Source organism: Triticum dicoccoides, chromosome 1B, assembly GCF_002162155.2.
Source record: "Triticum dicoccoides isolate Atlit2015 ecotype Zavitan chromosome 1B, WEW_v2.0, whole genome shotgun sequence".
In the NCBI taxonomy this organism is placed as follows: domain Eukaryota; kingdom Viridiplantae; phylum Streptophyta; class Magnoliopsida; order Poales; family Poaceae; genus Triticum; species Triticum dicoccoides.
This window is the reverse complement of record NC_041381.1, coordinates 238,699,207-238,712,362: the sequence shown is the minus strand read 5'-3', so window position 1 is coordinate 238,712,362 and position 13,156 is coordinate 238,699,207. Positions and strand designations below refer to the sequence as shown.

The 13,156-nt window shown below is 49.6% G+C and overlaps 1 pseudogene; it reads right to left on the bottom strand.

Moving 5' to 3' along the window:
• Window positions 1-9,051: 9,051 nt before the first annotated feature.
• LOC119350317 lies at window positions 9,052-9,668 on the bottom strand (annotated as a pseudogene).
• Window positions 9,669-13,156: the final 3,488 nt, after the last annotated feature.

Genomic DNA, 13,156 nt, shown 5'->3' with positions numbered 1-13,156 from the left:
TCTTTACTCCATTTAACTAGCAGCCTCTTAAGTTCATATCTATCCTGGCAAGCAAAGATAGCTGCAGAAGATTCAGCATCAAAAAGGTAACCCTCAGGAATAGCAGGCATATTCTCATTATCACTATCATCATCGTATTCAGGTGCAATAATTTCTCTTTCTCTAGACCTAGCAATTTGCTCATCAAGAAATTCACCAAGGGGCACAGTAGTATCAAGCATAGAAGTAGTTTCATCATAAGTATCATGCATAGCAGAAGCGGCATCATCAATAACATGTGACATATCAGAATTCATAGCAGTAGCAGGTTTAGGTGTCGCTAGCTTACTTATAACAGAAGGAGAATCTAGTGCAAGGCTAGATGGAAGTTCCTTACCTCCCCTCGTAGTTGAGGGCAAAATAGTATTTCGATCATCTTTCAAGTTCTTCATAGTGTCCAGCAGATATAAATCCCAAGTGACTCAAAGAATAGAGCTATGCTCCCCAGCAACGGCGCCCGAAAAAGGTCTTGATAACCCACAAGTATAGGGGATCGCAACAGTTTTCGAGGGTAGAGTATTCAACCCAAATTTGTTGATTCGACACAAGGGGAGCCAAAGAATATTCTCAAGTATTAGCAGCTGAGTTGTCAATTCAACCACACCTGGAAACTTAGTATCTGCAGCAAAGTGTTTAGTAGCAAAGTAATATGATAGTGGTGGTAATGGTAACAAAAGTAAAGACAGCAAAAGTAATGTTTTTGGTATTTTGTAGTGATTGTAACAGTAGCAACGGAAAAGTAAATAAGCGAGAACCAGTATATGGAAAACTCGTAGGCACCGGATTAGCGACGGATAATTATGCCGGATGCGGTTCATCATGTAACAGTCATAACATAGGGTGACACAGAACTAGCTCCAGTTCATCAATGTAATATAGGCATGTATTCCGTATATAGTCATCCGTGCTTATGGAAAAGAACTTGCATGACATCTTTTGTCCTACCCTCCCGTGGCAGCGGGGTCCTACTGGAAACTAAGGGATATTAAGGCCTCCTTTTAATAGAGAACCGGAACAAAGCATTAGCACAGTGAATACATGAACTCCACAAACTATGGTCATTACCGGGAGTGGTCCCGATTATTGTCACTTCGGGGTTGCCAATCATAACACATAGTAGGTGACTATAGACTTGCAAGATAGGATCAAGAACACACATATATTCATGAAAACATAATAGGTTCAGATCTGAAATCATGGCACTCGGGCCCTAGTGACAAGCATTAAGCATAGCAAAGTCATAGCAACATCAATCTCAGAACATAATGGATACTAGGGATCAAATCCTAACAAAACTAACTCGATTACATGATAAATCTCATCCAACCCATCACCGTCCAGCAAGCCTACGATGGAATTACTCACGCACGGCGGTGAGCATCATGAAATTGGTGATGGAGGATGGTTGATGATGACGACGACGATGAATCCCCCTCTCCGGAGCCTCGAACGGACTCCAGATCAGCCCTCCCGAGAGAGATTAGGGCTTGGCGGCGGCTCCGTATCGTAAAACGCGATGATTTCTTCTCTCTGATTTTTTCTCTCCCCGAAAGCCAATATATAGAGTTGGAGTTGGCGTCGGAGGGCCGCCAGGGGGCCCACGAGGTAGGGGGCGCGCCCAGGGGGGCGCGGCCCCCACCCTCGTGGACAGGGTGTGCCCCCCCCCCCGGTCTTCATCTTGGCAAGGATTTTTTATTGTTTTTTCTAAGGTGTTCCGTGGAGTTTCAGGTCATTCCGGGAATTTTTATTTTCTGCACATAAAATAACACCATGGCAATTCTGCTGAAAACAACGTCAGTCCGGGTTAGTTCCATTCAAATCATACAAGTTAGAGTCCAAAACAAGGGCAAAAGTGTTTGGAAAAGTAGATACGACGGAGACGTATCAAGAACATAGTGCTACTCTGAAGCACAAGTGTGGTAAAAAGATAGTAGCGTTGCCCCAATGACATATAAAGTGTCTAAGATTGGTAATATAATAGCATGAAACAATTGAAAATTATAGATACGTTGGAGACGTATCAAGCACCAGAGCCGCAATTCCTCCATGACGGATACTGGTCGAATGGTCTCGTTGATCGAATGTGATTGGGCAAGCTGACCATGGATTGTACTTCGGTGCTACGGACTCTAATGCGTAAACATCGCATAGTGATCGCTTTCTCTCCTTTTTGGGGATGTGGGTGACATAAATCATGTCCACATCCTTTACTTCGGGAGGAAACTTTTTTGGCCTCTATTGATTGGCCTTGGGGGTTCATCATCATCTTCATTGCGAGGCTGAACCTTGCCTTGGCTCTCGGCCGCAATCTTGCCGGCCTGCTTGATGACCCAACAGTTTCGGTTCGAGTGATTAGCAGGCTTGTCCGAAGTGCCATGAATTTGGCAGGGCTTGTCGAGGATTTTGCTCAGTGTGGACAGTCCATCCCTTTAAATAGCTTCTTCTTCTGGCTGGTCTGCTGATTGGTAAATCCAGCATTGATAGTTGCCTTGTCGACTTCACTATCATTACCTTTATGGCGGCATTTGTTTTTATTGCACTGAGGTTTCCCGTTTTCGTAGCGGACCTCTGAGATACCAGGGTCACTGTTGTGGCTGGTATTACGGGCCAACTAGCTATCTTCCCCTGTGCAGCACCGGGTCATGAGAGAGGTGAGGATGCCCATGGTCTTGGGCTTGTCCTTTTCAAGCTGTCATGCTAGCCATTCATCACGAATGCTATGCCTGAAGGCGACAATCACTTCTACGTCAGGACAGTCGACGATTTGGTTCTTCTTGGTCAAAAACCGATTCCAAAATTTCCTAGCGGACTCGCCAGGCTGTTGGATGATGTGACTGAGGTCATCACGTACGGGGGCCAAACATAGATGCCATGGAAGTTAGCTTGGAAGGCATCTTTGAGCTCTTCCAAGCTTCTGATAGAGTTCTCGGGAAAGCTATTGAGCCAATGACTCGCTGGTCCTTTAAGCTTTAATGGTAGGTATTTGATGGTGTGGAGGTCATCTCCTCAGACCATATGGATGGGGAGAAGGAAATCCTCGATCCAAATAGCCGGGTGATTCATTCCATCATACTGTTCAATATTGACTAGTTTAAACCCCTCTTGGAACTGGTGCTGCATGACCTCGTCTGTGAAGCACATCGAGTGTGCATCTCCTCTGACCAGAGCCATGGCTTGTCGGACGTCCGTTGCTGTCCGGACTAGAGTATTATCCCCAGCCCTGTCATGCTTATCGAGCCATGACTGATATCCAGCCTGTCCAATAGGTGCATGGTCCCTGGATCTGTATATGGATCGTGATGGGGCAGGCCGTGCGGTTAATTTCCCTCGCAAATCATATGGCGGAGTATACAAGATTGTATCTTTGCCTTCACGACGAGGGTTGTAGGGGGGTCTTGAAGCCCTCCCTTTGGTCTGCCCCGCCCTGAGGAAGGTGGTCGGGCTGATCGGTTCGATCGTGCTTATAGATATATTGCCGTCAACTTCATCATCGAATGCCAAAAGCGTACGCCGTGGTGGGTAGGATTTGGTTTGGTCTGCGAGCCTTTGCTCGAGGTCTTGCTCGGCTGCGAGGACCTCCACCCATTTATCATTGAGCGTGTCTTGATCAGTTTTAAGCTTCTCCCACCCTTTTTCAATACTTCGAGCAGAACTAATGAGCCGTCGTCGAAAGGTTTCCAGATGGAGCAAGTCCTCGGGGATGTCGAATTCATCGGGTCAAAGACTTATATCTTCTTCTGGCATGTAGTTTCTATCATCGGGATCGTCGAGGTCCTCCATGCCTGCGGCGCCGTCAATTTGACCGGATGCGGCATCATCGCCATTGGCCTGGTCCTCGGCGCCGTCCGGGGTGTTGTTGTTGCCGGAGGTGCCATTATCAGTGTTGTTGTTGCTGGCATTCCCATTACCGGCATGTTTAGAGCGCTTCTTGCTTTGTCGGTGTTTGGGGGGGGCCTTTCTCTCCTCCCCCTCATCGCCCTTGGGGGTATCCACCATGTAGACATCGTAGGTGGTGGTTGCCACCAAGTTGCCGTGTTGGATGGTGCGGCGCGAGGCACATCGCCCACATCCTTATCCATGTCAGTTGCTTTATCGGTGGATTAGTCCAGTACGTCGCTTAAATCCTCGACTTTAGTGACTAGGTGGTGGTTGGCGGGACATAAATTTCCCTATCATCGGCTTTACATCCAATCTGGTCATAGACTGAAGACCGACTGTCCAAAATCCCAAGATTCTGGATTTGGTCTAGCATCTCGTTTAAAAGCAAGAGATCTCCCGGGCCCATCTCTTGATAGTAGGCGAATCTAACTTGCAGTGTCAACGAAGCGTGTGAAACAACATCGAAGCGCGGATCAGCCAGGGCGAGGGCCTGGCCTGATGCTGAAGAGATCAGATCCGAACTCGAGGTTGGTTCTGAGGTGAGACCTGATCTGAAGTTCGGATCTGAGGTCAGGTCTGAGGTTAAGGCCACGTCATCCGTGGAGTTTTCTAGCCGATCTGGCGCCCAGCCAGAGAAGGCGAGATCGCCACGGGAGTCGGCAGTATACTCCAAACTCCAAAATCCAATGATCTGATCTGGAGCGAAGATTTCGATGTGGCCGAGGTGTCCGGCCGGATCAATGTGAAGGACGATGCTGCAAGGGAGAGGATGTTTACCCAGGTTCAGGCCCTCTCAAAGAGGTAAAACCCTACATCATGCTTTGATTGTATTGATATGATGGTGTATAGAGTACAAGATGATCTACCTCGAGATCGTATGATTGTGTTCTAAACCCTAAGGCTGGTAATCGTGCCTCTAAAGACTAGACCCCCTGGCTTACACATGCACCGTGGTACATAGGTTACACACATGGTCAGTTGTCAATCGACGGCTATAGAGCAATCCTTGAAGTACACGACAAGTCTTCAGAGGTTTCCATCTTTGTTACGCCGAGATTCATAGCTTCGGTAGTCCTTCATTTAGTGATCGGCGGGCCATAAGCCCGGCCCATGGATTGTGGACTGTACAAGTTAGTACCCCTTAGTATAGGGCACCGTCGGAGGGGTATCGTCTGGTTTTTATAAGAGATTCTGACGGAAGCGGGGCAAAGTTGAGCACCTATTTTTTTAGGGGTAAAGATGAGTATGGGCGCAAATTAGGGGGGAAGATGGAAACGTCCCTTAATATAATGACTGGTTGAATATTGGTTTTTATGTAATCTTTTGTGTCTATGTATGAGTGCACGCGTGCTTAGGGGCACACTTAAGGTGTTGCAATGTGTTATGATAAATATGCATGTGGAGGTCAGAGTGGCAGATATTACTATTTCAAGCATATAGGAGTTATGACGCAGGGTAATTAACGAGACCATGGAGGAGGACATAACTACAGTTGGATTTTTACCTTAATAGATCTTAGTAAATGTGGGTTACATGCTAAGAGAACAATTATAAGTGCATGTACGCTCATTGTGAAAGCATAATGCTATTTTAGTCTCCTTCGTATAACACAACACTTATTGCAGGAAACACAAAGTCCATCTTACAATGTAGTGCCTTTGTCTGCTAGGTGACGAGACAACCTTCAAGGGACATAAATGGTAATCACTTAAGCTATGAGAAAACTTTCAAAGTTCTATGAGGCGGAATTACCTAGGTAGACATTGAAACACATCTTCGTGTTGTTGTTAGACTTGTTTCCAAAATAAGAAAAACGACCAAAAATATATAAAAAAACGAATTTTCAGGAACACTTGCCCCATTGAATATCGCAACATTCATCACAATGACCACACACTCAAAGTTTTTATTTTTATTTTTTGTAAATCTTTTATTTGCAACCGTTTTAAAATTTTATTTTTGTCTTTTATAAATACTTTTACTGGAAACCTTTTTTTGCGAGAATAAACTTTTTTACTAAGTACCTTACTTTCTACACCTCAAATCGTATATTAGTTTTAGAGAGTCTAGGCATAGTACATGTTAAGTACATAGATAGTTGTGTAAGTGTCATACATAACTTGAGAGATTATTGGCCAGTTATTTTGAGGCTTATGAGTGGCTGTGAAAAAAAGTTGCCCCTAGGCAGGTTATTCTAGCAGACTAAGGGCCAGCTTTTCTGGTGGCTTTTTGGGGCTTTTATAATAAGTTGCCCTCTACCCAATTTATTATAGAAACCTAGTCAAAAATATATTTTTAGAAGCCTATTAGTAAAGTTTTATTTTTTGCAAAGAAAAATAAATAAATTTGTTTGGTTCTTAAAATAAATTTGTTTTAAATCAGTAGGCCTCTAAAATTAAATTTGTTTGGCTTCTAGAATAAGCTGGAAGCCAGCAAGAGAACTGGCCCTAACCTATTTTTTTAGAAGCCTGACACAAGAGAGATTTTATTTACGTTATAAAACAAACATTTGTATCTTCACAGATTGATACCTTGGTTTCTCACTGCAAGAAAATACTATCGCTTGCTACAAACTCTCATACATGGAAGCCCGACATAAGCAACTTGAGCGAAAGTCAGGCACCACCAGAAGAATCGGAACCCTAAAAGAGACCCAATGGAAAACTCAATCAGAATAGCTTGATGCTAATACGAGGGTTTGGATATGACAAATGTGGCTGTCCAGAAAAAACAAATGAGACTGACCGGTGTTGTTTAGGGACGCGTCACAATTTTTATCAGATTCGATTTGCCTTAAGAAAGTTTAGAGTGTCAGATTTGCGGAGTAGATACTGTAGTACTAACGTTTATAAAGTAGGAGTATCTTTTTCATAAACGGTGAATGCTCTAAAATTTTCTAGAGAAAAAATCACTACAAGTCCTCATACTCCTTACGTTGGTCGCATTAGTCCTCGTACTTACAAATACCCAAAATACAGTCCTAGAACTTGTCTCGAGGTCATCTGCGATCCAAAATACGTTTTCTTCTACGTACGCGCTGAGTTGGCGGGTGACTGGCGCGTCCACGCGAGCTTTGACCGCTAGCTCATCACCAGACGCCCTGGGCCGATCGATTCGGGGGAATGCGGGGGGTGTTTTTGCAAAATCACCGAATTTACGTTCTGCCCATCGCGCTGACGTCGCCGTCCGGCTGCTGCTGCTGCTCCCGCGCCGTCCCCGAGGACATAGGCCTCTTCCGCACCTCGTGGCCGCCGATCTCAGCGACAACGCATTCGACGGCAAGCACCCGGTCTCCATGGCCTGCCTCGCCTCGCTCGTGCGCCTCTCCGCGTCCTCAAACCGGCTCTCCGGCCACGTGCCCTTGTGGCTCGGCGGTCTGACCGCACTGCAGAGGCTAGACCTCTCCGACAACACGATCACCGGCGCCCTGTCGGACTCGCTCGGTGACCCCAAGGACCGGCTCGCCTGCTCCGTCCCGGAGGCAATGTCCGGCTGCACCTGAGGGGCAACCACATCACCGACGAGATACTGCAATAGCTGGGCGGGCTGGAGAGCCTTCTGGCGGTGAACATCTTGCGCTCCAAGACTATTCGCCCAGACGTCTTCCACATCACCCGATCGACCACCCCGATCAATGGCGTCCGGCGTGGCCTCGGCATCGGCGCCCCCGCCGGTGGATCAAATCCGCGTGGTTGGTGCGTGGGCTGGGCCCCTGGAGGTGGAGCTGGGCACCTGGAAGGTGCCGATGATGCAGGGGGAGGTGGCGTGGCGGGCCGGGGACGTGGAGCCCGACCGCGTCGGCCTCATCTTCGGCGGCCGCGTGCTCAAGGACGACCCCGCCGGCGTCTCGCTGCAGCAGGCCGGCCTCAATAAGCTCGTCAGGCTCTGGTAAGGATCGATTTGCTCATCTATGATCGAATCGCGAGGGGTATTTTGGATTTCGAGATTCCTGTTCTGTTCTCCCTGGTTTTCGGCCGAAAGAAATTCAGTCACCGCGAGCGGGATTTTCGCTTGGCAGTCTAAAATTAGGAGCACTGGTACAGGACACGCATTCTTGTATGATCCTGGCTAGATTAATGGTGGATCCATGTATATTGCAGCTTCTGGAGACGTCGAAAGGTCAGCAGGAGGAGGTGTTGCCGTACATCGAGAAGAAGAAGAAAAAAAAGGGATGGTAAGGCCGCCACCCTCACTTACTTGCAGCATCAGTTGGTACTGTTAGCTTGAACTTGTGGTAGCACTCATCTTATAAACTGATTTCATTACAGTTTTGTCTCCAACAGCAGAACCCGTTCCATTGGTGAAGAAAAGAATGCGGACGAATGACAACGGTGCCGACCGACGACTGCAAGGGGGGAAGCGGAAGCAAAGCAAGAAAGAGAGAGATAGAGAAAAAGAGAAATGCAGCAAAAAGGAGTACCACATTAGGCCACAAGATTTTGTATTTTGTTTATCTTCGGAGCAGAGATCGAACTGTTTCATGTGAAATTAGTCGCAGGCAGGTCTTAGCTATGCCGATCACCTATTGTCCAAACATATTTTATGTGTTTAGAAGAATTTTAAGGCCTTTGCCTTCAATTCTTTATAAAAACCCTGCTCATTTTTGCGCTTCTGAAAAATGTTGTGTAACTGAATCATGATTGCCACAAAATTGGCGATGCCTTAGCTACAATCTAGCTGCAGCTGGAGGATTGTGGCACATAATAATGCCTTAGCAACAATGCAACAATGGTCTTGTTTTTACCCTAAAAAAAACAACCCAATGGTCTTGTTTCCCCTGGCTATTTGCATCCTATGGTACTACAGATAGCTCAGCTAGAGCTGCGTATCGTCAGGCTTGTGATGGTGAAAGCGTGTATAAACAATTAGTGGAGTAAATAAATTGCAGAACCAAAACAGGTCAACAACGGCATTCTGCCTGCAATTCGGTATTTATAGGACAGGCAGACTGAAACGGGTAGAATTCGGCGCAAAAACACATTTATTTATGTCAGGATTTTCTGTCCATTTACAAACCCATGTCTGTCTTTTTCACATTTGTCAGGAAAACAAACGGGTCAACCGTTTACATCATCTCAAACGCCATCTCCGGCATTCGTCGTTCGTCGGAGAACTGAACCAAGGGGTTCTCTCTCATGACGCCGTTCGTCGGCGGCACCCGATCTTGATCCACCGTTTGATGGACGTCCAGTCGAGTTTGGCCGGTGGCCACAATCACCGGGTCAGTCATTAGCTCCAGACTATCGGGCATTGCAGCAACTCCTCGTTGGTCGACGCCGCGCAGCTCGATGCCGGCTTCGACCCGGGCACTGCGGCGTCACCTTTCTTTCTTGGCAGACGACGCGACAGTACACGAGGAACACCGTCAGGCCACTGATGAACACGAGGTCGTTCTCGTACTCGTGGCCATCCTCGAGGCGCTCCAACTGCTCATCTTCCTCGTACAGTCGCACCAGCTGGCGATGCCGACACGGCCGAGCACAATCCTCGCGTGCTCCGTGTGCTGTGTGTCGCTGTTCCTGAACAGCGCGAGCATGCAGCGCATGCTCCGGGTCGCGAGCCCGTGGTCCGCGTCCGGCCACACCGACGCGCGCCACGCTTGCTGGGACACGAGCCTCGCGAGCTCTCTGGCCTCGACGGACGCCCCGACCACGTCCGTCGATAGCACGTCCATGGCCGTGGCCACCAATCGAGCCGAGGACCACCCGGAGTTTGGAGGCGACTAGGGCGTTCATCAGCACACACAACATCCTCAAGCTCCTGTGCTCCCTCTCCCGAGCGGAGACCAAGCTCCTCGTCTACGAGTACATGGACAACGGCAGCCTGGACAAGTGGGCAAGTAGCTCCACGGCCACAGGTAGCCGGTACCGGCTGGGACCATTGCGCCGGCCTTCAGCACGGGCGGGGTGGTCCTATGCCGAGCCATGTTCTCCGCCAGGAGGCTCTCCAGCCCGCCCAGCTGTTGGGGTATCTCGCCGGTGATGTGGTTGCCCCTCAGGTGCAGCCGGATATTGCCTCCGGGACGGAGCAGGCAAGCCGGTCCTTGGGGTCACCGAGCGAGTCCGACAGGGCGCCGGTGATCGTGTTGTCGAAGAGGTCCAGCCTCTGCAGCGCGGTCAGACCGCCGAGCCACGAGGGCACGTCGTTGGAGAGCCGGTTTGAGGACGCGGAGAGGCGCACGAGCGAGGCGAGGCAGGCCATGGAGACCGGGTACTCGCCGTCGAATGCGTTGTCGCTGAGGTCGGCGGCCACGAGGTGCGGAAGAGGCCTATGTCCTCGGGGATGAAGCGGGAGGAGCAGCAGCAGCCGGACGGCGGCGTCGGCGCGATGGGCAGAACGTAAATTCGACGATTTTGCAAAACAACCCCCGCATTCCCCTGAATCGATCGGCCCATGGCGTATGGTGATGAGCTGGCGGTCAAAGCCCGCGTGGACGCGCCAGTCAACCGCCAAATCAGCATGTACGTAGAAGAAAACGTATTTTGGACCGTAGATGACCACCTGAGATAAATTCTAGGACTGTATTTTGGGTATTTGTAAGTACGAAGGCTAAGAGCATCTCCAACAGCCGCGCTATGCGCCGCGCGCAAAAAATTTGTTTGCCGCGCGCGCTTCGGCTGGTTTAGCGCGGCCGCGAGCGCTGGCTCCAGCAGCCACGCTATAATGCAGCGCGCGCGCCGCTCCAGCAGCGCGCGCGACTTAGCTACAAAATGGGTTTGAAACAATTATCAAAATGCAATGAACATGTGAAATTTGTCAAACATCTTCCAACCAAGTCATGCCCAAGTTCATACCCACAAGTTCATCCAACCAAGTTCAAAATGTAAAGTAAAGTTCAAGACATATAAATGAAAGACACATCAAACATCTTCCTCGTCGTCGTCCTCATCTTCCGAAGACGATTCTTATGCCTCCGAAGATAATCTTCCTCCCTATCCTCATCACGCATCGCATCACGTGAAGCTCCGACGGTGTTCGCAAGATCTTCAACGGCATCTTTACGGAATTGTGTGTGAGGAGGCACATCAAAAGACATTCCACCCATGGCCGGAGGTGCATCCATGCCTCCCATAAGAGTAGCGAAACTCATGCCTCCCATGGCGGCCATAGTGTCGGAGGGTGCTCCAAAGCCACCCATGCCTCCCATGACGGCGGAGGTGCGCCCATGCCTCCCATGGCGCCCAAGCCACCCATGCCTCCCATGGCGGCCGGAGGTGCACCCCATGCCTTCCATGGCGCCGAAGCCACCCATGCCTCCCATGGCGCCGCCACCCATGCCGTCAAGGCCACCTCCACCCATTGTGCGGATCATGGCTCTTTTTTGGATCAAGACTTCTTCACGAGCAAGGTTGACATATTCCTTTTGCGCACCATTGAACGAAGATGTGTCCAAGAAAAACAAGTGCTTCTCCCATTCCAACAACCTAGATAGCTCCTCCATGCCCACCTTCCTCTCCTCCAATGCCACTTTCCTCTCCTCGGCGGTCACCCTCCTTTCCTCGGCCGCCAACCTCCTCTCCTCGGCCGCGGCATCTTGGTTCCTTGCCATTTTCCTCACCTCGTTGGCTTCTTTTCTTGCCTTCACAATAGCTTCCATAGCATTTTTGAGCTCATCATCTCCTTTCCTCTTCTTCTTTTCGGTTTTGTCTTTCTTGCACCCATCCGGTCGTTTTGGCTTCGAGTATGAAACCGAGTTGGGTGTGGGACTTCTCTTGCCGTCATCACTTGATGCATCATCCTCCTCCTCATCATCATCCACCTTGCGTTTGTTGCTCAAATGCAAATCATCCAAACCATCACGATTCTTCCATTTCTCATCATTCTTTAACACTTCATAGCAATGAGACAAGGTAAATAACCTCCCTTTCTTAATCTTCCCCTTCTTGGTTTTCCTCGTCCCTTCTTTGAACAAGTTTTGTGCAATGTTGAACTACAAGAAAAACAAAACAAGTTAGCACTTCGGACACCAAAAACAAGTATGAGATGAACATATATGAGATGCCACTTACTCTATCATCCTCATTTGTGCCATTTGGGTTAATCTTGTCAACTGACTTTTGTGCGGCCGCCCACTTTTGACAATCCGAGTTGATTGTGGACCATCGGGACCGAAGTGATCTCTCCGAGCGGTCAATTCCACTTGTGTTGTGAGCATCAAAGTATTCTTTCATTCGCCCCCAATTCGCATCTCTACTTTGATCACCTCCAATGGATGGATCCTTTGACACTTGCAAATAAGTATTGCATAGTAACTTGTCATCGTTGGTGCTGTAATTGCCCGCTCTTCCTTTCGGCGCGTCGACAATGCCCTCACCCTCCTCGTCCACCTCAAACTCATGGTCTTCCAAATGGATGTCATTGGTTTGAGATCAATGCGAATTGTTGGACCCAACACCCATAGTTGACATGTATGCATCATCATTAAGACTACAATTTTTTTTTGAACAATGCAAATAAGCTATATATATGTGATGATGCATTGAAAAACAAGAAAAAAATAAAAGTTAGATTTTTTTTCACCTTGGGGGCATTTCGTCGAACACATGGTGCGCGTCGGCGGCCGGCTCAACGAGTGAGCTCGCCGGGGCTTCGGTAGCCGCCGTGGCCGTCAAACGCCCTGCAAGTTTCTTTCCCCTCGCCTTCGTGCCGCCGGAGCCGTCCGCCGCCTTGTTTTTCTTCGCCGAAGTTTTGCCCTTCTTCGGCCGCGCCACATTGGGGAGCTTCGACGGTGCAGCGGTGACATGGGACGACGCCGACGCGACGCCACCCGTCGCCGTGGTCATCCGCGGCGGCAAGAAGAGGCTGCGCGCGAGGCCGGCACTCGGCTGAGCTCCGCCGGTGGCGATGCCAACGTCACCCGCGCTAGGGTTTCCGGCGGCGGCGGGGGTCGCGGCTGTACAGCGGGGAGAGCGGGGTGCCGGTGTGCGCGTCCATGGGTAGCGCCGGCGCCGGCGCGCGGAGGGCGTAGGAGGAGGAAAGGAGAGAGTGCGGCGCGAGCGGTCGAGTGTGCCGCGCGCTGTAGCAGGCGCCCGAAATACGCCGCGCGGGATGGCGTTTCCGACAGCGCGCCCAACTCGGTATAGCGCGCGCACCGTTATTACGCGCCCGCTGGAGCGACCTGCCGCGTTGCGCGCGCTAAAACCGACGAATTTGCGGCGCGGCGCTAGTTTAACGTGGCTGTTGGAGATGCTCTAATGCGGCCAACGCGACGGACCTGTAGTGAATTTTTCTCAATTTT